Source organism: Styela clava, chromosome 5 (genome assembly GCF_964204865.1).
Source record: "Styela clava chromosome 5, kaStyClav1.hap1.2, whole genome shotgun sequence".
Taxonomy (NCBI): Eukaryota; Metazoa; Chordata; class Ascidiacea; order Stolidobranchia; family Styelidae; genus Styela; species Styela clava.
In genome coordinates this window covers 3,109,275-3,135,155 of record NC_135254.1, presented here as the reverse complement: position 1 = coordinate 3,135,155, position 25,881 = coordinate 3,109,275, and the positions used below count along the sequence as shown (strand labels likewise).

At 34.3% G+C, this 25,881-nt stretch overlaps 1 protein-coding gene and 1 long non-coding RNA gene across 2 annotated transcripts in view; both read right to left on the bottom strand.

Annotated features, from left to right (window-relative positions):
* Nucleotides 1-25,881, bottom strand: part of LOC144422696 (uncharacterized) — a 486,406-nt gene that overhangs the window by 451,175 nt on the left and 9,350 nt on the right. The window lies entirely within an intron of this gene.
* On the bottom strand, nucleotides 20,550-25,756 carry LOC144422905 (uncharacterized). The gene is made up of 3 exons (XR_013475435.1): nucleotides 25,622-25,756; nucleotides 24,577-24,661; nucleotides 20,550-24,133 (listed from the first exon to the last, which is right to left on the bottom strand). It is a non-coding gene; the product is annotated as an uncharacterized LOC144422905 (long non-coding RNA).

The following is a 25,881-nucleotide window of genomic DNA, read 5'->3' as shown; positions in this document are numbered from 1 at the left end:
AAAAGGTATAAGTTTTGAAGAGAAAAAAAATATGAATGTTGATCCAAAATTGTAAATAATAATCAACCTCGGACCACCACAAAATTGTGGCATATCAAATTGTGGGAGTAACCTTGCGTAACATTGAGCATTTTTATGTATAATCTTATAGTAGAAATAGTGTGTACCAATATGGAGGTAACTAATTTTGTTCGCCTATTTTACATCAAGTTGTGTAAAGGGACTAAAATCTATGGGCAGAGAGTATATTCACTTGGCTAACACAGACAGTCCTCGTACTTGTAATAGAACTGAAATAAGGAAAATCGGAATTATGGCCTAACTCGAACCTGGTACACACACTACCTACGTGATTTCTGAAATAGGCATCTTGATAAATCAAGTTCAGTTTATTGTATATTTGCCACTGATATCAAACAGTATGTGATGGGCTACTATTGTTTGAAGAACTGGAATCTTTCTTACTTGTCAATCTTGTCATTAGTAATGCTGGCGGTTTGACAATAATTATTCAAGCAAAATAATTCACCTGGTGGCGCTGAAGGTTCAAGTTATTTCAAAACAAAAAAGGTGGCAGTTTTATCCTAATAAACATTGATTATCTTTCCATGTTTCAGATCCACGAGATAGCTGCTGTGATGAGGCATGCTGCGGATGTTGATGATGAGCAATATCTCAGAGATTACGACGAAATATCCCGATTGCAAACAGAAATGCTGATGATATCTAAGAGTTCATTTGGATCAAGACTTATAATCACTGAACAGAAAGATTCTGGAAAGACTGAAAAACCAGAGAATGAATCTGAAATGGTGCCCACTAACGATACTACTAGTGATAAGACAGTTATACATGAGGGGGAATCCCCCTAAGCCTACTCCCCAGACAATTATTATATTACAATAGGGAGGAAGTTTATGTTCCTTCAAAGGGTACTCTCGTAGTATGTGTATCAGGTTCATAATTTCATTCAGATTTTCCTTATTTTAGTTCTATTAAGAGTTTGGGGACTGTCTATGTTGGCCAAGTGGATATACCCCCTGCCCATAGGTTTCAGTCCCTTTTCACAACTTGATGTAAAATAGGCGAAAAAAATTAGTTACCTCCTTATTGGTACACATACTTCTGGAGCGTCCCTTACTCTTGTTATTCCCTGTGTTTCTACTGAAACTCAGTATTGATAAAATATATCTGGTTCATACAAAGTACTCCACACAAAGCTGTAGACCTGGGTTTTCCAAACTGGGGTCTGCGGACCTCCAGGTGTCAGTGATGACTGCACAGGGAGTCCGCAACTATATGAAAAGAGTCTGGGGCCCCATTCACAAAGCTTCGTTACCGCTTAACGTGTTAGTTAAGCACCGACTTTCTCGTGAAAAGCAAAAATGGTATTCACAGAGCTTCGTAAATATTCGAGAGAAATTATTCGAGAGAGTTTTTTTGGCGCCAAATGAGACGTCTCGTAAAGTGCCTTCTTCTCACATTTTATCGAGAATCGGTATTCACGAAAGTTCTTTAACCGCTGAAGAGCTCGCTAGCTAACGAGAACAATCTTCGCCTCGTTAACAGTTCGGATTGCTCTCAGCAGTGATTCAAATTAAAATAGGCTCGTTGGGACGTTAGCATACTTTGTAAAAATTGGCATAGTATCAAGGGGCCTTACTCAGGTAAGCGTGTATGTAGTCTAGTGCCGTTAACTTAGCTGTGGAATATCTGCCGCATTTACAGATTAAACTAGGGTTGAGATTCAGAGATTGTTCAGTTGTTGAAGTCATTGTTTTTTGTTTATTCTAGCACTGGCCTACAGTATTATGAACACAGATTCACAAATGGCTACCTATATTGAAGCTTGCAGAAGAAAAGTCCAACAATCTCTCCATGTCGTATCCGAAAGAAAAAAATTAGCTAGATGCAAATGAAAGGACCTTAATAGAGGACTATAGACTCAATGAAAAATTAAAAATATGGAATCTTAACAAGCTTTGGCAACTCACTGATTTTATTGTCTGTTACAAAAATAGTTCACAATATGTAATTTGTTTTGTGGCAATAAATCTCTCTCTGTGTAACTTCAGCATTTATTCCATGTAGCCTATCCGTCAGTCTATAGATTACGCCACTGCTATATGAACAAAATTTCAAAACGCAGGCTGCAAAGGTGAAGCAGAGAAAGCCGATAGGTTACCGCGAAGGCGAAAGACGCTCGACCGTAAGCGGCGACAACTGATACGGCTGAGTGATCAGTCAGTGCATTTTGTTCAACTGCGACCGTGCGTAAGATTTCGAGAGAATGCTAGTGACCGTGCGTCAAGTGCTTACGAGGTCTTTGGTGAATCGCATTTAACGAGATTTCGCTATCACGATTCTGAGAGACACAGTTACGAGATCGTAAACCCGGCTTTTTACGAAGTTTAGCGAATGGCGCCCCTGGTCTATCTTTAATGATTGACTTCAACTTAAAAGCCATTGCATCATTTTAGTTGAGCGCTGCACCCAACGATAAGATTTAAAAACTGGGGTTCGCGGTTCCAAAAGTTTGGCGAACACTGCTGTAGGCAAGAAGCTCGAGCAACAACATAAAAAAACATCGAGAGAGAATATATGTTTCTTCATCTTACTGTTGTTACTTTATGTTTTTGTTGGAGCGAAAAAAAACTTATTTGTCTCTAGACATGCAACACGCAGAAATGTTCTCGATTAGCACCCAAATAAGGGGAAATCCCCATGACCCCATCAATTTTTACAGAATCACCCCCCAAAAGTAGTAAAAAGGGTGTTTTGGAATGAAATTTCCCGCAGACCGGCAAAAAAGCTTCGCGGACCGGGATCGGCGGTTGGGAACCACTGCGCTAGTCTATATTATTATATTTTCATCGTTTATGTATAATTAAGTACACGGATATAAAAAGTGTGTTTGATGAGAGACTTGCAGGTGCAAATTTTTTGATTGGCATATTTCATAAATGATGTATAATCAATAATATAAAGGGATTCCTTAAGCCTTTGAAATGTTTATCGGGTTCCGCTTCTCCATTAAGGTTGAAAAACCACTGCCCTAGACAAGAAACACTTTTTAAGAGGTTTTGGTTAGCACTCAAATTGACACGTTATTTCCTTCAATATGAAGTGGTATGGCTTAAAAGGGCTATGTTAAATTTTTGAAAATGATATTAGAATTAAATTATTGCTCGAATTAACTTTCTTGCATTTTCGAATCCGGACTCATCGAATATACAGGGTGGCCCAAAAGTAGGTATACAGTTATTTTATTTATTACCTTCCAAGCAGCTAGAAAACTAATGTAAAATTCACACTAGATTTATTATCTGAAAAATTAAGCAATTTTTGTGGTACTTACAAGTAACATAAGGTGCAAGTAGCTTCAAAGCATATAAAATAGTTCAATAACTATATACCTACTTTTGGGCCACCCTGTACAGTAGGTAGATTTCTATATGTTTTTGATGTAAGCGTAATTAGAACATATGAGAGCGCATGATCGTATTCAGAACATATATCGATATTCCATTATGAAAATATTATTGTAGAATTATTATGTTTTAAAAATTCTCAATTTAACATAGCCCGGCTTTTGAGCGAGTGCATGGTCAATTGGCTACTCTCCGTTCAATATAGTGTCACTAACATTTGGGTACGGGGCTTTCTCACATTGTGCTCATGCATCAACCTTTACGCTTCTTAATCACCGACCTTGGGCCCAAAGTCATGGATGTGGAGTTTGTTAGTATTTGGAGTCGTATTCTCAAATCCGATGGTCCAACTTCAAGATTTTTGTAAAAGCCTGTGATTGTGTTTTCCTTCTGAAAATTTTGTTGTTTTAGAGTCCTAGTTGACAGATTTTTGTAATTTTCCAATTATTTAAAATTTTTGTTGTTGGGTTGGGGGGGGGGGGGGGGGGGGGTTGGTGTCCAAATTCGGGTCTTGATAGAACATTTATAAATAATAATAAAAGAGGATAAATATAAAGTTGGAGTATTCACACATTCGTTACAGAGTTTTATACCAATTGGGGATAGAGTATAAAACCACCCATGTCCCTGTAGGTGAATTCTATAACTAGTCTTAGTTTTCATTTCATAGCTATTATCATACTGTGGAATGAAGTTTCATTTTTGGCAATTTTCCTCGCTATTCAGATGCTTCCAGAATTAATGAAATGGTAATTCAACCACATGTCTGGTCTTGAACTGCCTGGAATGACTTCATTGTTAAGTCTCGTTCATGCTTTTTTTCTTGGCTCAAACTGCTATGGCATCGTATTTGTGTCACCACTGGATGCTGATAATGTGCAAGATTGTTGTCCCCTCACAATTGCAGCGTGTGTTCATGCTTAAATTGCCTTTTCAGTCCACATGTTTACAGCTATTGGCTGGTTAATACGAGGGCTTGTGGTCAAGTTGAAGCTATAAGGTATCTTTTGCTGGACCAGAAATGTTAGCTATGAGAAACAAAATGGCAGACACTGGAACATAGCATGTGTACCAGGTTAGGGCTAGAACATACCAATTTTATTCCGATTTTCTTATTTTAGTCATATTATGAGTTCAGGGACTGTCTGTGTTAGCCAAGTAAATATACCCTCCGTCCCTGGGTTTGGGGCGTTTTACGAAACCTGTGAAAGTTGTTGAACCAAAGTAGTTACCTCCATATTGGTACACCCACTTCTGGAGCAAGTCTCTATACCAGCGGTTCTCAACCGGGGGCCCTCGGCCCCCTAAGGGGGCCACAAGGATGGGCTGAAATCTGAATTTACTTTTCACTTTAAAAGAAATCTCACAGTTTTTCCTGGTTTGCTGCTCAACAAGGTTATTTCGCAGGGTGTTTTCGCTCTCTTTTGTGCAAATTGTTTTAACATGATGGGATTTGGAATCTATCAATGAAAATAACCCTATTAATACCTCTGGAATATTAAAGTGGGGGCCATGAGTGCTAAAAGCGTCCGAAAGGGGGCCACGAGTCATAAAAGGTTGAGAACTACTGCTCTATACCAAGGACCCCGTTCTCGCCATCTCACCCAGGGTGTAATAAATCGGTTTCTAGGACTGGTTTTATACATTTGGAATAGAAAACTCGAAAATTAGCAGTCGGCCATGGTTTCATGCGAAGAAAACAATCTCAGCATGATAATCAATTTTGCAAGATAACACACATAATTTAACATCAAATTGAGAGACACTTGAATGCATGTCAAATTATTTATAAAATCATAAAAAAAAAAATACCGTAGTTTACTGACATAATAACTCAGTGGTATATTTGCTTCAAAACTCTTGATAGTTGGGCAAAAGTATACAAAGTCACATTTTACAAAAAATAATTTCGCTGGAACTCTTGATTTGTATATTGTCAGATGCTTTGTATTAGGTAATCCCGAAGTATGTGAACCAAGATGGCCGACACCGGAACATAGTGGTGTACCAAGTTAGGGTTAGGTCATAATTTTATTCCATTTTCCTTATTTTAGTTCTATTACGAGTTCGGGGACTAGCCAAGTAGTATTTTTACCTGAAATTATCACCTCACCCTAACCTGGTATACATACTATGTTCTGGTGTCCGCCTTCTTAGTTCACATACTTTGGGAGTTCGTTATATTCTACAGAACTTGGCTTGGTTGCGTGATTATAAAAATAAAACGTGAAAATGAGATATATACAGCGGTGGTTGGTAATTAGGAGATCAGAACAATTGTATAGATCTATTGGAATGTGGTATATACAGTAGCAGTGGGGAACCTATGGAAAAAGTATACAATATGCCATGGAAGTAATATAATAAAATGCATAAGAACAACATTGAAACTCAAGAATAATAATAGATTTAGTTGTGGTTGACTATTAGGACCCAGGGTAGAAATATTTATACAAATAATCTATACAGTGTAATTCTAGAGCTCAATGACATAGGGTTGATTTGGGAATTTTTCGGTTCTCCTGAAATATGTGCAACAAGATGGCGCACAAACTGATAACTCCAATCTGGTACACATACTATGTTCAGGTTGTGCATCATCTTGGTGCACATACTTCGGGAGGACCAATTCTTTAATTCAAATCAGACTTGATTAATTAATTTTTTATTAAGGTATGCCGCAATGGGCATTTCGGTATAACCTGTCAAATATTGTCAGAACAATTTTCCGGTATCTTGACTAACACAAAAATGCCAGTTTATTCAACAAATTATAATTAATAAAGAATGAATGCGTGCGTATAAGTAGAGTTTCGCTGATTGATTCCACCAAATCCAATATATTGGCAATACAATCATCCTAATAGCGTAGTATTTGGACTTGATTAAGTTGGCATGTCTGATTAAAGAACCCAGGTCATATGCCACCTCACCCAGAGTGATGTACACAGTGCTAAACAGGAGTATTTCAAGCAATATATAAGTTTCATATTCATCATTGGATACTTGTTCAGAGTCCTATTCCAGGTATTGGTAGCCACAAAAGTTATCAAAAATGTCTCAACTATATTAATTTTAACAGCCACTGATATCTAACGCTATGTAAGCAGCTACTATTTATATGGAATGACCGAAATCATTTCGGTTCGGTTCAACACTGCCTAACCAATCTGATGCACCATGGGTGAGGTGGGGGCATGGAATTTAAACCTGAGATGTGTAATCTGTGATGCCAGCACAATTACGGTAAGTCGTGTGCTTTAGCTGCCTGGGCCATTTTACTCATTTCACAATGGCACAGATACATTTTCTCAAAATATTCACAATTTTCGTCATTCATCATATGAATTAATTGATCAAAAACATCATTTGCACAATGGCTACATTGATAATATGCATGGCATTGTTTTGGCCTTTGTCGAAGTTTTGATGAAGGCGAGTTCAGCATCGTATGAAGAGAAATCGTGTTGCAGGAAATCTTTTAGAATATCTTTAACTTATTCAACGGTCCCACTAAATGAATAAAAAAATTATTATGAGAAAATATTGGAAAAAGCCAGAATTTGTCAATTTGTGCACTATGATAGGGCAGCTTATTCAAACATGCTATGTTTTGTCATATTTATTATATCTATCCAAGCTACACATTTCTCAAACTACAAAACTAATTTCCTGTCGCTGGTAAAATTACAGTATATCTGAGAAATATTAGTCATTTACATATCAGTGGATGATTGTACAGAGCCTTGTCTCGAGGTAAAAACATAAAAATAAACGCGGTATAAAAAACTACTAATTTCTATATACTTCTATATTCTACACAATTAGCACTGCAATAGTGAAATGGCAAAGCAACTACTTGAAATCATAAGAACTAGAGTGAGATAAAATTGAGGCCTTGGTCTTATATTATTAATTGATACTGCACAGCACACAGAGTCATTCATTGAAGATTGCGCTTTTGAGTTTGCATTTTAAAAGCTTCAAAATCATGTTATTGTGACATCATATGTGACAGTAGAGCACTCTATGATGTATTTAGGGCTGGGCTTTTCAAATCGGATTATTAGAATCTGAGAAAATTTCATGTGAACAAGCAACCCTTATCTACCTTCGATACCAATGCAAGTTCATTACTCAATTCAGTTTCAAGTGATGATTACCCAACTTGTTATTTCAGGAATTTAAGACTATTCATATGGATGCATGTTGGGGAAAGTGGTCACAGCAATATTTTGCCAGAGTGTCAATTGAATAAAATTATCTCACCCATATTGTATGATCATACTTAAATCCTTTCGCCTCCAATGCTCTTTGCAGTTTCCTTGTATGGTTTGGATCTGGATATCCATTGCTGAAAAAATGAATTTATGAACTCTCATTGAACATGTACATAGAAAAAGAATGGAAGTTTGGTAAATGATGGATCCTGACTTCAGAGTATTGCAGTACAGAACTTGCACCTAGGGATTTGAAGAAAAAACTCTTGGTTGACAAACATGTAGGCGCTCCGGAAGTATTCGTACCAAGATGACGCACAACCTGAAAACTAACCTGGTACACAATACTATGTCAGGTCGTGCACCATTTTGGTACGAATACTTCAAGAGCACCAACATTTAAATTTATCATAAGCGACCAATTTAGTTTCTGTTAAAAAGTCTGAAATTGCAACTTCTTAACATGAACAAATTATGACTCTGACTTCCAAATAAATGTCAAAGTTCAACCTTTCTTGGGTTTTGTTCAGAATGAATTATAAGAAAACCATTGGTACTGAGAACCACAACCATAGTGCAGATGCCCAAAATACAACATTTTAGAGACATAATTTAAATTTCTTATCTATATAATAAATACGAGTTGTGGTCATCATGGTTAGGTGGATATGTCCGGAATTTTAGACCAGACCCTGGCAGTTAAAAAACATTAAGTCACTCTGAATTAAATAAATCATTTTCCTATAAAGCTTAGTTTTCTTTTGAGCAAGGTTGGTAAAATCCAAATGAATTAATTTGAATAATTTTTAGGAAAACTATTTTATCCAATATGTCTTTATGCTTTGAAATTTTAAAAATAAATCCCAAGGTCATTATGAGCAATAACTTAAATACCAGGGGTTGTGAATCCTATTTTTTATTATTTCCCATAAATGACGATTTAGATACCAAAATAAGGATTTTGAAGGAATTTTGAATTGCTTTGTAGTGCAATACACAACAAAATTTTTAAATTAGTTTTATTCCTTCCTATTTCCTAACATTTTATGAAGTAAGTAACCATCAAACATAAAACACACAAACTACTCACTTTCCTGGTCCTCCAGTTTTATTAGTCTTATGAGGAAACTCATCGTTCCAAACAATTTTTCCTCTTTTGTAACCAACTTCCTGAATCTTGAAAATTAATCCTGCATTGAATGCTTGTCTGAGTAAGTTGAGACACATAAATCCATCCACATCATTCCATGGCAAATATTCAGTGAATCTTTGAGCTTCATATGGAATCCCCTGAGGAAACAAACATAACTAATCATCTCTCATACCTGGGGGTTTGTCAAACTGATATAAATATCAGAATATCTATGAAAGTTTAGCAGAAGTTAAAAAATTTCTAACGAAATACTTGATGTTTCTAATAGATTAATTCAACTTGTCAACCCAACAACTTAACTGAACATTGAAATCAGAAATTATAAGGAAGCCCGCTAAAATTTAGCTTGTCATGATTTTACTGTACCATTGAATCAAATTCTAAACTAAACATAGAAGAACTAAATTCTATGAACAAATTAAATTTAAACAAACCACGAGTTTAATATTACTCATGTTTCAACAAGCATGATATATATATGGCTATGTTATGATTTTACTGCACAAATGGCTTCTATATTTAAACTTTTTCTCAATAACAAACCTTTCAAAGGTTTGATTCCCATTAGAACTGAATTCAATCAGCATACCAGTTTAAATTAATTATAGATGAACAAAGCATGAACCAGAGTCAACCCATATAAGCATTATACAACATACTGACTGATTCTGTATATTTCTATGAAAAGCAATAACTCATGTGAGTGAATGCAAACATTTAGCAATACTTTCAAGCTTCTGGACTGTGCAATGGCCCAACACAGTGGTTACCAAAGGGTGTGCCGCGGTGCACTAGTGTTACGTAACAATAGAGATGGACACTGCTTGCTGCAATTTCCCAAGCTGCAGTTTATTTATCTGTTTATTGTTGAGTTTGTTTGGAGTTTCAAAATAAAATCAGGCATAGAAAAGTTGACATTAGGCATATATGTTTACAAACATAAAGTACACATTAATGATCACAATATTGAATTTTATTCAAATTTTTTCCTATAGTGCGCCGTTAGCAGTTTTTTCCCTAATAATTCAGCGGCACACAAAAGTTTTGGAACAGTTGGCCTAATGGTTGAAGTGTTGGACTGAACTAAGCTGACATCACATATTGAACATCTCGGTTCAAATCCATGCCAACCACCTCACCCAGAATGAAATAAATTGGATAGGAAATGCAGAACCAGAAAATTCAAAATAATAATATCTCCTTAAATATCATTAGATATCAGTGTCTGATAGCTTAAATTTCATTAAATATAAGATATGACAAAATTAAAATTTTTATCCTGGGTAGAGAAAAGTCGATAAGACGACTTAGTCAAGTGGTGAACCACAGCCTCTCATCCGGTTACCAGTCTATAACACGTAAGAGATTGTTTAGCCAGTTATTCGTTTTCGAAAGCCTGGACTTGATGGTGGAGGAGGCTGTAACACACCAGTGGTTACGTGAACCACCCTACTAAATATCAGTGACTGCTTGTATAAGGCCTTGTTTTGAGCAAAAAGCAGGAATAAGCATCGCATAAAAAGTAACATGACAGTACTATTATAAGGGATGTCTTTGCCAATTAATCAAAATCACCATAACTGGAGAATTTATGAAATCAAAGGGTATGACAGAAAATTTTCTATTTTCCATCCACTTTTTTGTTCACATCATGTTGTATTTAGTAAATTTTGACTTTTGCTTCTCAATTTCTCAATAAGATATATATTTGTGACCCCTCAATGAATCGATTCAAGAAATTCACAATAACAATAATTGTACCAAAGAATTCTAGGCAAACTATCACGTTATGGGCATCCCTAAATATTACTTTCAACAAATTGTGATTCTTCATTTATTGCACTGGTATTTACCGGTAATTCAGGAAAGAAATTTAAATCAATCGATGTTCAAATATGCTGATGTGCAATGGGGATTGATATTAAGAACAAAAACCTTCTTGATTAGGAATCTTGATTCCAGTAAATCTATGATTTATTTTCCAACCAAAAATTAAATTTGCTTCATAACTCACCATCAGACTTCCAGCAGGAAATGAGTAGGTGATGACACGAGTCTCCTCTCCTTCATATCCTGGCAGTGATTTTCCCAACCATTTCCATGACAGCTCCCCATCAGATGGTTGTTGGTTGATGATTCTTAGACCAGAAGTAGTTTGACTTGAAGACTGAGATTCTGCACCTGGATAAATAAATCCAAAACTTGTAGCAAAAAAAAATGTTTGTTCTTATTTAAGCAATAATGCTTGTGATTGGGGGTTTAATGATATCTAAAAGGTACCATGGTATGTAAAAATTATATATTTAAAGAATGAAAATTATGCTATCTAGAAGTAATTAAGCTATTGTGTGGTTATTTGGGTTTTGGGCAATGCCATGGTCTTTTTTAGGTAACGGACCAGCAAAGACGGACATAAATTCTGGCAGACCACCTATGTACAAACAAAAACTAAACATGTGTTATAAATTACACACGTTAGAAAATCTGTGTTAACAGTATTTTCAAAAACAAAGTTGATGCTATTTACTGCAAGATCTGCATCATGTTTGCTGGGGATTACCTATTCCCAATTTCGAGACATGTTCGACAGTGGTACATGTAACAGTTTCTTAGGTCCAGCCTATTTCTGTCGTTCGTTTTTCTGGTTGTTACTATTAAAAATCCAAACTCATCCAAAAAAATAAGTCCAACAATCCGTCCCTAACATGACAATCTCATCATTCGAATAAGTTTCAAAAGCATAATTGCCACATTTGGGAGCTTAGTATGACAAAGTACGCAAACTGGACAAATTTCATTTCTTTGGCTCAAGGCTACATATCCATATTGCAAATACACAGTTTTGTTAGGTACTGTTGCGCAATCATTTAATAATTGCATTAATGATGTTTGTTTAGCCATATACAATTTTATTACAAGTTGATATGTTAACTTGTCTCCGGATTTGTGGTAGTTAGATTATGTAAGTGCGATTATGGAGTCCGTTTTTGTGTCACTTTTCTGCGGACCAGTAGTAACCTTTCCGCGGACCGGCGATGGGCTGCGGCCCGGTGGTTGCCGACAACTGGTCTAGTGGTTAAAGCGCAAGACTTAACTGTAGGCTCTACAGATCACACAACACAGATTCAAACCTCCATGCCCCACTCACAACCCAACCCAAGTGTGTAATAAATTGTGTAGGCAATGCCTTACAGGGAAAAATCTGGTTAAGTGCCTATTTACATATCAATAGATATCAGTGGCTGCAAATATATGGCCTTGTTTGTTAATTAACGCATTAAAGGAATTTCTGAGAAGTTGAGTTTATGGAAAAAAATACTGGCATAGGCAACTTCAAATATGCAGAGTCATGAATTTATCCAGTAACAGAAGCATGGGTCAGAGACATCAGTTGGACAAAATATCATGAAATTTATTTCATTTTATAGATTTTTAAATTTAATCACACTTGGGAAATTTATTCACACATGGGATCGAAATTTAGTGTTTTTCTATTTGCACTTACTAATGCACTTGAACACAAAAAGGTCATCAATATAACCGTATATTTCGGTTAATAAGCCAACATGGCTTATAATCCGAGGCCAATTTTTAGAGAGTTTTGATAAGAGATATTCCAGAACTACAGTGGGAGATCCCCGATTTATGAAAATTGACAGTGAAGGCTCGTTATCCCTGATTTTCAGTATTTGACATATGATAAACTTTTACTTTTATTACCGTTAGCTGGTCTGGAACTGGCAGAGCCATAACCCGATGCCCCTCCAATAGCGGAAGATCCTTCCTCATCATCCTCTGGAGAGCTTGAATCTGGTTGGGCCAAGGGTTTCTCTGCACTTGGTTTTTCTTCAGCTTTTGAAGATGCTCTAGTTATAAATTCATCCATCAGCAAATCATGGCATTTCTCTGATCTTTTAACCAAGGGTTCGAGTCGAACTGTCTCTTTAAGAAACTCAAGAGATAAGTTTGTGAGTTTAATGAAAATAAACAAGTCTTGGAAGATTTTTCTTCTGTTTTTGACATCATGTTTCACCCATTTCATCATCGCCTCATATTTGACAGCCTCAGAAGAATACTTTGTTTCTGAAGATTTGAAAAGTCTCAGCATGTCATCCTTGCTGATATCAAGAAAATCCTTTTTCTTGCTAATTTGTTCAAAATTTGTCTCCAAGAATCGAATAATGGAGTCTTTTAATGTCATTTGTTCAGGAACTTGATTGGTTTCAGAGAGATTCTTCAAGATAAAGCAGTTGTCAATATCAAGGTTTGTCTCAAGTTTTTTGGCATCAGAAAATAATGCAGTTATTACGGATTTCTCAGCTGTTTTATTGTTTTTAACAATGGGTTCTCTGAGGACAGTATCCAGAAGAAATTTAAAGGGATATTTCTCGATGCTGACAAAATCAGAAACATCTAATTTATCTTTTCCTCTTGCCCATGTTACCACAGCTTTCCATGATGTTTGGTAAGCCTCGTTTCTCATGTAACGCAAGAGGTCTGATTTGGTGACGAATGGAAACATCTCAGAAGAAATAACAGATTGGAAATTATCAATCACAACTTGTTCGGCTTGTTGTTTTATATCATGGCGATCATACATTTGAGCCAGGTTGATGACAGAGAGACAATTTATCGGAGAAATGTTAATTTCCAAGAATTGAAAACAAAGATTCGTTAATTCCTCCATTTGTAAAAGATTGGAAGCATGCAGGATATGCTGAATGTTTTCTATTTTCAAATCTGCTTTTCCTTTATACATGAACTCTACACATTGTGCGATCCCATCCTGATCGACATCCTTCATATTAACGTGACCATCATGAACTTCCTTCAAGTTGCTTGAAAACATGGATTCAAAGTATTCTGAAGAGGCTGCCAAGACAGTACGATGCACTCGGAATGATTTTTCACCAACGTTGATGTTGAAATCGCAAAGAAACCCTTTCTCTTTAAACCTGTCATATGATGTCATGAGACGATCTGACTGTTTTGCTCTAGCCTGGTTCATTACTTGTGAATTCATCTTCATACTTTAACAAACTCTTATTTATAATATAAGCGTTAAACTAAGATCTGATAATAATAGTTTAGTGTTTATCAAGCATGGCTTGAATAAAAAAGTGTTTATCTATTGGAAGTTAGTTTTGACTTCGCTAGTTCAGATGGTTCCATAAAGCATAACTTGTTTACCATTTATGCTATTTATTTTATGGAACTAAAAACTAGTTCCATAAAGTCTTTCTTCGCTAGTGTGAATATATGCCAACAATAAGGCAGAGCTCAAAGTCAAATAGAAAATCTTAATATTTTGATAGTGACAACACATCCATAATAATATGAAAACCCTTCAATACTGCTTAAAGAATGTAAAACAATATAGCAAGATCCACATGGCTGAAATATCACACAAATTTGCCAACTCCAATCAGTGCAAGAATTATATCACCACACAATAATTGTATATATCATAACAAAGCTTGTCCCCTAGAAACAATTTAGGAATGGAAGAATTTAGGTAAAATATACTAACTATAAATTAGCTACATTTTACAGCAGAGCAAAGTTTATGAATGTAAGGATTTTACAATAGGACACATACTTGGTTATGCCTTAAATGATGAGTATTTTGAACCTATACATTACCTCAGAATACAGCAACCTATATACTAAAGCATTCTGAAACTATTTGAACATGACTGTTTCACAAAGGAAACACATGCACGTTGCAGAACTAGCAAACTGGAATCACCTGGTGCTTACTTGTCAAAAGCCTTGTTGCCACAGTTGAAATAACTGCTGCCTATTCCATTCAGTGAATGTATACCCCAAATTAATAGACTATGGTAGCATTCTGTAATGAATCCTAAATCTTTAAATCTATTCTATATGGGAAAATAAAAATAGCAAAAACATAGTACTCATTCAAATAAAAGTTACTTTTTTGTAAATTATAACAGCAAACATAAAAATGTCCTCCTAAAAAATTTAAAAAAAAAATGACTGAAACCACTACACATAATGAAATGACAATCATCAATGCCACTGTCAAAGATATCATAATCTAATAAATTAAAAAGAAAAACTCAAAACTGAATATATAGACAGAAGTTTATATGCTTACAACTCTTACTCTACTAGCATGACACAAGTAGGCTTGAAGCACGGCGTATAGATATGGGTCCCCTTACTTGAGGAAATTTATTGCAAATTGATTGCTGCATAATATACTTTATATTTTTTACAAATCTTACTTTATTTGAGACAAGTAAGCCACAAAGTATGGAACCTTGCCGTGAGATTTTGTTAAAAAAAAATATTAAAATTATAAAGACTTCATTATAATACAAGTGCTTGTACAATAGTACAAGTACATAAACATTTGAACTAAAAATACAAACATTAAATATAATGACACCACAATAGATTATACTCATACTTTTTATGGGGTAATCCAGATGTTTTTATAATCCCCGTACTTTTGACTAGTCTGTGGAAAAAGTTGGACATGCAATGCCCGTATCTAGTCAGTGAGCCTAGTCATATCGTCTCATATTTTGTAGGAACATACGAATGCTGAGTATAGCACTTCAAATTAGAAGCTGTTAGTCTTCTCACCATTTTTAGCCAAAGAAAATATGAAAGTATCTGAATACTGTAGTTTTATTAAAAGGGGGTAATTGAACTTTTGGAAATTTGATTCACAGGTAACAATATAAATATTTTGGGATTGAATGATATTGATCGTAACTAGAAATTTGATTTTTTTTTATATTGAAAATGCCATAAATTTTGTCAAAATTTTGAACAGTTCATTAAGAGGTTTGTATTTTATAATAAGTTTCTTTCTGTACTTTGTCCCTGATATAACATAACTGGTTGCCATAATCAGCAATGCAAACAAACCACTCTTTGCATAAGGCCACTTAGTATAAATTCTTGTTTGCTATTTTCTCGTGATACGCATCAGCGGCATCACTGTTTGTTTTGTATTTCGTAATAGACTTTACTTTTAACAAAATGTAGTTTTTGTAAGATGCAAAGTTATGTTATGAAATGGATGAATTCCGATCTAAACTTTAATTTTCAAGAAAATATCCAAAAGTTGTATTTATGTATGTGATAAAATTATTTTTGATTTATCATGATTTGTAATAATTAGTTCATTAATAATTATTAATAATCCTAAATGATTTTAGTAATATCACAAGACTAGGAGAAAAAACAATATATATATATAAGTCACATTCTCATTCTAATTATAAACGTTTAAGTGGTTTAGTTTTCCCCTTGCAATAAAAAGTGAATGAGCCACAAGAATTTTTGGGCAACAAAAATGGGCCACGATTAAAAAAAAAGGTTGAGAACCACTGAGCTAGAATGAATTTGGATAGGGTTGGCATCACCTGAATTCAAAATTAATCTAGGAGAGTAACCTATTTTCAATTTTCATAAATAATTCATACGACGTCAAATTAATAAAATATATCCTATCTTCATTGACAACATCTTTAAAAAGGACATTCAAAACTATATTATACTCAACAAAAAATTAGTTTGCAAATCACAGAGCAATAAAGGTTTCACTTCAATTCTATATCATGATATAATATTATAATAAAGTATGCAGACATGGCCAATTATATAGTAGATTCATGTAATAAATTTATATGATCTTTTGTAATTTGGTGACTACCTAAACCTACTCTGCCACACCAGCCTACTTCAGTAAGGGATTACTTGAACAGAGCTGTATATTTGCTGAAGGATAATTGCAGTGCTAAAATGAATACAAAAACTTCAAAAGAGTCTAACCAATGTATCTAAAACTGTCTAGATCTTTGTGAGATTTGTGGTTAGTCTAGTGTAGTGGTTCCCAAACTGGGATACACATCTATTTCAATGTAGGCAACTTAGTAAGGGCCTCTAGAACAAAACTGTATATTTAGTAAAACAAAAATTGCAGTGCTCAAATTAATCTAGAAATTCAACGAATTATTTATGTATATAAACTGTCCAAAGCAAGGATTGAATGATGAAGCTGTTTTTATTAAACATATATAATGCACATAAACATACCAGCACATTTGTGCTTAGAAGAATGAGGCTCAACATCACAAAACATGCCACCCAAAATATTTCTTATTAGCATTCTGAAACATATTGGGTATGTCTCAACGAATGCTGCTTAACACAATAGAATTCTAAAACCTATTCCTCTATAAACCGGAATGCTAATGAAGTTTTTTTCACAAATACACTGACTAATTGAATTTACTTGAAAGTACAAATATTAATATCCCACAAGGGAAATTATAACGGTAATTGATTATTGCCATATTCATTCCCACAACATCATCTAAATGAATATTGGAAGCTATATAATCAACAAAAAGTGCAATAAAAGGCTTTATTAACATCCATTAAAATCCTATATCATGGTAATAAAGTCTGCAGACAGATTCGTGGGTTTGGCGGCGTGGTGCATCATGCTAAGCGTTAGGAATGTGTACCTCAACCTCAACCATCAAGTGCATTTGAAATGAACAACTGACTAAGTACTAATCCCATACTTGACATGGACTGACAATTGGACGAGAGGCCAGGGTGCTGCATATGAATAGACTGTATTATCGGCTTTCTCTCTCCTAGGAAATATTTGTAAGTCCAATTCTATCCCATTTATTAAAGTTAAATAATATTTCATTAAATATAATTTGCAGACTACCCAAAACTACTCTACCACACTAGCCTACTTACTTATACAGCATCTCAGTAAGTAGAATATCAGTAAGGAATCACTTGAACAGAACAGTAGGTTGTGATACAAAATTGCAGTGCTCAAAATGAATCATGAAACTTCAACTAGCTAAGTACAGTAAATAAAACTGCCCAAAGAAAAATTTAACATAAGATGTATTATCAAGTATAAAATACTCACAAACAAATCTGTATTTGGAGTAATTGTTCTTAGATGAATGGGACTGATTAAAAACAACAAAAATGAAATTGTAAAAAGAAAGAACTGAATGATAAATGGAATTGAGGCATTATCTTCCATATACACATATATAGCAGCAAGTTTATGACTGGAACTATCAGTAAATTTTGGAATGCATGATAGCAACCATTGATAAAATGAATAAAAATAACATAATCTCTTTCCACAAAATATCAAGTATATTTATGAGCTTTCGTTAGATCATAGTCTAACTTCTTCAGATAAAACAAGATATGGCTGCAAATTATAAAGATCAGTAATTAGTTAAAAATTGTAAGATAAAAATCACAGAAATACATCATACATTGGTTGGTAATACAGTACACAGGTAATACAATACACAATACCCTAGTACACCCCATTGATAAAATAAACAGAGAAAAAAACATGGAAGTAATTATAAAATTAGGTAATTAACAATTACCTAAATACAAAGCAGACACATGAATAATGAGAACAAAATAGAAATTGAGATCGTATTGAGTCAATAATAAATGTGGTGGATGAAGGAAAAAAAAAATAAATATCATAAGGGTTTGTATGAAAAGATAAAAATGATGAATCGTGCCTTATGCAACTACAGTGGGCCACATACTTTTATAGGCCTTGTGCTTATTCTAGGACAAAAACTTAATTTTGTATAATTTGCTACATCAAGATTAAATATATCAATTTGTGGCAGATAATTATTTTAACTGGACCAGAACCAAATAGCAAACCATTGTCATTGCATGACAGTTCGGAAGAATTCTATAATGATAAAGAAAACCTAAAATTTAGATGTTGATGATGGGACTTGTAGAACAATTATTATGATCAAGATGTTGAGTGAAATAATTAAAATTGCATGTTGGAGATATTTGTGATAATCCTGATGAGTCTTGTGGCCAATATAATAAACTCGCAAATTATATACTAGATTACCTGATGTACTAACATGACACCTAACAAAGCCATATCTATCAAAACAGAGTAAGGCATTGGCCTGTTATGAACTGAGCTCAAAATATTAGAAGGATGAAACCTGAAACCTTTCAGAAGCAACAAATCAATACTTACACAATCAAAAAAAAGACATCAAGCCATTATTAAAATTCTAAAGGTGATGATGTCGATTTTTGTAGGAAATAGAAGATTGAAAATTAAATTGTTATTAGTTAAATGTAATAGATCTTAGCTGCTTATCAATAGACAGAAACCTAATATTGTTTGATTTACTACAGCAGGATAAAATTGGCAAATTATAGGTCACAGTGAAAATTTTGTCTGTCTAGAGATCAAACCATGGCCATCACCTCTCAGAATGTAACATAACAAATTGATGCCCAGTTACCCTGAAAATTACATTCCGTCCCTATAAACCAATAAGTCACTTACACTCCAGTAACTTATATCTTTTTTTTATAAAGTAAAATATGCCTATTCATCTGAAACATTTACCTAGTAGCATACTGACATCTTAGACAATTAATTGGGTGCATATACTCCGATATTGCAACTGTCTTACTATTTTCGAAAAATAAACTCCAAAGTTCTGTTCTATTGTTGTAATACTTCATGGAAATACAATGATTCATGAACATTAGTTGAGATTTTTTATACTTCATAATTGTTTTCACACGTTTTTCATCCTAAATTGTCTTGCATAAGGAAATTAAAATGAATTTATCTGGTTTATTGTTAAATCTTTTTAATTGGTCCTATTTTCTGCCTTCATGCCCAAAATAGTTCTTAAATATATTTTTAAAATAAAGAATGCAATATGTTCAGTTAGTAACTACTGACTAGAAGATTTAGGATGACTTGCTGGTAACATTTAACTTTAATTTTGCTTTCACTGACTAAATTCAGGGTTAAAATGCTTTTGATAAATTAATGATGGTCCATGGTCTTGATACCTGGTATCTATCGCCCCCTAATTAAGGTCGTCAGATAAAATCATATACACACTATTAAAAAAAGATACAAAATCCGTTTCAGAGATGAATTAATATAAAAACAATGTCAAATAATAAGATAAATGTTCTAGATATAATGGGTGTACGTGGTTTGGAAAATGTTCTGAATAGAAATCACAACCAACTATATATCTGATTGGTGGCGCTGTTGTGCGCGGGGGAAGTCCCCGTTCAAATATAACAATCTAGAAGACATCGACTATAAGCATTTTCCTTCTCTTGCCTGGTACGTTATATGATGGAATCGCGCTAGTGATAAGTAAGTCACAATACTATAAAGAGTTTACAACACTTGAAAAACTCTCAATCATAATTGAAGAAGGACCTAACAATTTTACCTTACCAGGAACATTTTGTTCTGTCAGTGATGAAAGATAGTATACTAAATTTACATATGCTTCTTTCCCGGAGGCGAGGACCACGGTGTCTTGTCTGGTTAACAGTCCATGTCGAGTATGAGATTAGTTAATCGAATATTTCTTTCACATTCATGGACTTGATGGTTGAACTTCCCGATTTTTCAAAACTTCTGTGTATTCATTGTTTTGTTTTATGTTTTTTAGGGGAGAGGGAGCGGAAATCAAAATATACCTATAATATAGACTTACACAAGTGAAAGCCGTAACACCACCTTTTGTTGGCGAGAGTACAGCAATCCTTCACATATAATTATCCCCACGGATTCGAACCATGCAGGGTAATCAGATGTGTGCCGGAAAAGCATACTCCTATCGCTTAGAATGAGGCACCACACCGATGAGACGATAAACAGTTTTATTAATATGAAAAACAACAGTTATGCATTACAGAATTGAAGGGTGGAATTTGGGGTAGCAATTTTGTGAATGTTCAATATACTATACGTCCAAATACAGAGTTGAATTCTAAACCTTCTATCGCGAAGTCTATTTTGTCAGAAAGGGTGAAGATATATGCAATAGTTATGAATGTATGGGGTAACTGTTAAGATGCTGAGTTTGCAACACTCTTGCTATTGCGCTGCTGACACTCCTTGAAATTTCATTATTCGACTCTGTCAAGGTGGAAGGAAAAGAGCCTTATTGGATTGCTACTCATTTTGAAACTAAATACTACATGCCTGAGGACTAGACTTAAACAGTATCATATCTCACATGTTGTCAAGTCGAGCCATTAGCAAGATTTACTGGTAAATCATTAAATTAGATGACTCAAATCTAGTATTGAATTATCTAATTTTATTTTCTTAACGGTCCAACCTAAGGCATATGGAAAGGTTAACCAGATTGCTATTTTCATATCCAACCTTCTATAAACTGGGCAATATCTGAGGGCCAACAGGTGGTTAGGTTATTGGTTAACTATCTTAAAATGACATTGGTAAATTCCCTGGTGTCATTCTCACTCAATCCTAGCCCACCTGTAGACTACATGGGACAACAAGATGTGTTTACTGTAATGATGGAGAAATACGTTGAGTGTGGCGATGGCCTCGTGTCCAACATGTTGGATTTATCTATGTTGGTATTGAGATCACACATTTCGGGTTAGAGTTTCATGCCGTCACCCCCACTTTACCCAGGGTGAAATGAATTGGATGAGCAATACCAAGTGATATTCTGGTCATTTTAAGTAAATATTAGCTTTTTACGAAATATTAGATATAAGTAGATGGTTGTACAAGGCCTTGTTCAGGGCGAAAGTTGTAAATAAGCGTCGTACAAAGAAATAAAATGAATTTAGATTGATTTTTTCTTATATTAAAAATATTTTTATTTGTGGGATTGACAAAACCAAATCAATCTACCATTCCCAATACATTCTAAAATATTTTGGAATTCTAATTATATTGAAAATATACTTTAAAAGTTAATGTGTATTCAGTGAGTTTCTTCCCAAATGTCTACTTTTTTAATTATTGAAATGATGATAAACTCTCCCTCTGCCACCTCATTGTCATGGTTTTCCTTCTCCAGAAATAAAATGACATACGTTGCAACTGATCTACAATCAGGTTTATCAATAATTGGAAAATCATTATTACAATAAAAATTATTACAATTGTTAAAGAATGGATAAGGAAATTTTTCAGACAATATGTAGCGCCACATCAATTGGGCGTCTTAAAATGTTGTGCCACACACCAGTCCTAATTGTTCTTGGGTTAAAATCAAATTTCCACCTCCTCGCCGATGGTGTGATAAATTGGGTTCGCAATGCAGAACTAGAAAGATCCAGTTGAAAGCTGACTCCTTGTCTGGAGTCTTGTTGGCAGTGGAGATGTGATAACAACTCATAAAAACATGTTTCACATCCCAAATATAACCAGTTTCAAACCGGAATTTATCTCCGTATGAACTATGAAATTTGCAAACTAATACATTTTTATATATGATGAATAAATGGTTTGAAAGGCAATACATATCAAAAATTCATAACACAATTATTTATAAAGTGGAAAGTATACAAAGTAGCCTATTTGCAAAAAAATTATTTTACTGGAATGATAACTCAGTGGTGATTTTGCTTCAGAACTTCTGATAATTTGTAAACAGTATGGACTTGGTTGCATAATTATAAAAATAATATATTGAAATTGGATATTTAATACGATATTGATAGACATATACATGGTTGTAGCAAACGTATACAAAATATTTTTCCGGAATGATAACTCAGTGGTATTTTTGCCTCAGAAGTCTTGATAGTTTGTATGTACAGTATTGGCTTGGTGGCATAAATTGTTATAAAAATATTAACACATTTGTTTATATTAAATTGGTTCGAGAACACATAGAATACACTTGAGCACATAGCAAAATTATTTTTAATTTGCAAAAGTATACAAAGTCACATATTCCCATTGAATTATTTTGATGGAACTTTTGGTTCGTACATTGTCAGATGGTTTGGTCGCGTAATTATAAAAATAATATATAAAAATGCTATTGTATGGAATATTGATTGATATATACAGCGGTGGTTGACAATTAGGCGATCAAAACAATTGTATAGATCTATTGGAATGTGGTGTCATTGACCTAAGGAACTTGCGGAAAGAGTATACAATATGCCATAATAGTATACAGTAAAAGTAATATATTAAAATGCATAAGGACGACATTGAGAGTTATACATACTTTGATTAATAATATATTTAGTTGTGATTAACAATCAGTACCCAGGTTAGAAATACAATATTTAAACAGATAATCTATTCAGCATAATTCATGAGCTCAATAACACAGGGTTGGGTTGGACATTTTTTAAATCAAATCAAGACTTGAATAATTAATTTTTGGTTGAGGTACGAACCAATTGGCATTCAGGTATAACCTGCCACAAATTATCAGAACAATTTTGTAGTATACGGACTGACACAAAAATGCCAGTTAATTCAACATATTTTAATTTATGGAGAGTTTCGCTGATTGATTCTACCAGATATAATATATCGACAATGCAACCATCCAAAATAGCCTAATGCAGGGGTCGGCAAACTACGGCCCACAGGCCAAATGCAAATGTTGCCACAACAACATCATCCTTCCATCCTTCACATTGATAAACAATGTTTTGTTGAGTAATATATTAAAAAACTCCACATACACTTCTTATTGTGGCAGGCGAACGAAGCACAAGAAAGCAAATGCACCATAATTTGAAGTTTAATGAGGCAATTATAATTAAGGCAGAAACATTGCGGCCCCCACGCTACCGCAAATGTGTATATTTGGCCTACAAGTACATGAAGTTTGCCGACCACTGGCCTAATGTTATGAACTTGAATATGTTGGCATCGCATATTAAAGCATTTAAGTCATATGCCCACTACCTCACCAGAGTGTTGTATACGGAGCTAAACAGGAATGTTTCAAGTTCTTTCGTGGAATATAGAAGTTCCATATTCATGATTGGGTGCTTGTTCAGAGTACCGTGCAGGGCAATTATGGCCACAAAAATTATCAAACAATGCCCCAATAATATTAATTTTTAGCAGCCACTGGTATTTAACGATATGTAAGGAGATAATATTTGTTTGTAAGAAACGAAAATCTTTTCGGTTCGACATTGCCTACCCAATCTTACACACCCTGGGGGTGGGGGGGGCGTGAGATTTGAACCTGAGACGTGTAATCTGCGATGCCAGCAGGTAAATGTTATGCTTTAGCCGCCTAGGCCGTTTCACTGTTCGATGATATGCCCATACGGAAACGGACAAATACATTCTCTCAAAATATTCGCATTTTCATCTTATGAAATAATTGATCAAGAACATCTTTGCACAATGGCTATACCGGTAATATTGTTTTGGCCTTTGTTGTAGTTTTGATAAAGGCGAGTTCAACATCTCGGTTCAGTATCCTGTGCAGGACGCAGTGGAATCCGATTTACTGAAAGTGAAAAGAAAATGTTACAGTAATCAAAAATATGTAGTAGCAGTGTAAAAAGAATTCATACAACAGCCAATAGAACAAAACTAGAATTTGTCAGTATGTACACTATGATAGGGCAGCTTATTCAAACATGTTATGTTTTTGCAATATTTATTATATCTATCCAAGCTACACATTTCTCAAACTACAAAACTTATTACTTGTCACTGGCAAAATTACAGTGTCTCTGAAAAATATTAGTCATTTACATATCAGTGGATGATTGAACAGAGCCTTGTCCGCAGATAAAAACCAATGCAAGTTCATTACTCAATTCAGTTTCAAGTGATGATTATCCAACTTGTTATTTCAGGAATTTAAGACTATTCATAAGGATGCATGTTGGGGAAAGTGGGAAAGCAATATTTTGCCAGAGTGTCAATTGAATAAAACTATCTCACCAGTATTGAATAATCATACGTGAATCCTTTCGCCTCCAATGCTTCTTTCAGTTTCCTTGTATGGTTTGGATCAGGATATCCATTGCTGAAAAAACGAATTCATGAACTCTCATTGAACATGTACATAGAAAAAAAATGGAAGTTTGGTAAATGATGGATCCTGACTTCAGAGTATTGCAGTACAGAACTTGCACCTAGGGAGTTAGAGAAAAAACTCTTGGTTGACAAACATTTAGGCGCTCCGGAAGTATTCGTACTAAGATGACGCACAACCTGAAAACTAACCTGGTACACAATACTATGTCAGGTCGTGCACCATTTTGGTATGAATACTCCAAGAGCACCAACATTTAAATTTATCATAAGCGACCAATTTAGTTTCTGTTAAAAAGTCTGAAATTGCAACTTCTTAACAGGAACAAATTATGACTCTGGATTCCAAATAAATGTCAAAATTCAACTTGTCTTGAGTTTTGTTCAGAATGAATTATAAGAAAACCATGGAACAGAGAACCACAACCATAGTGCAGATGCCCAAAATACAACATTTTAGAATCATAATTTAGATTTCTAATCCATTTAATAAATACGAGTTGTTGTGATAATGGTTAGGTGCATATGTCCGGAATTTTAGACCAGACCCTGGCAGTTAAAAAACATTAAGTCACTCTGGATTAAATAAATCGTTTTCATATAAAAATGAGCTTAGTTTTCTTTCAAGCAAGGTTGGTAAAATCCAAATAAATAAATTTGAATAATTTTTAGGAAAACTATTTCATCCAAAATGTCTTTATGGTTTGAAATTTTAAAAATAAATCCCAAGGTCAATATGAGCAATAACTTAAATACCAGGGGTTGTGAATCCTATTTTTTATTATTTCCCATAAATGACGATTTAGATACCAAAATAAGGATTTTGAAGGAATTTTGAATTGCTTTGTAGTGCAATACACAACAAAATTTTTAAATTAGTTTTATTCCTTCCTATTTCCTAACATTTTATGAAGTAAGTAACCACCAAACATGAAACACACAAAGTACTTACTTCTCTGGTCCTCCAGTTTTATTAGTCTTATGAGAAAACTCATCGTTCCAAACAATTTTTCCTCTTCTGTCACCAACTTCCTTAATCTTGATAATCAATCCTGCATTGAATGCTTGTTTGAGTAAGTTGAGACATATATCTCCATCAATAGTATTTGGCAAATATTCAGTGAATTCTTGAGCTTCATATGAAACCCCCTGAAGAAACAAACAAAACTAATCATCTCTCATACCTGGGGGTTTGTTAAACTGATATAAATA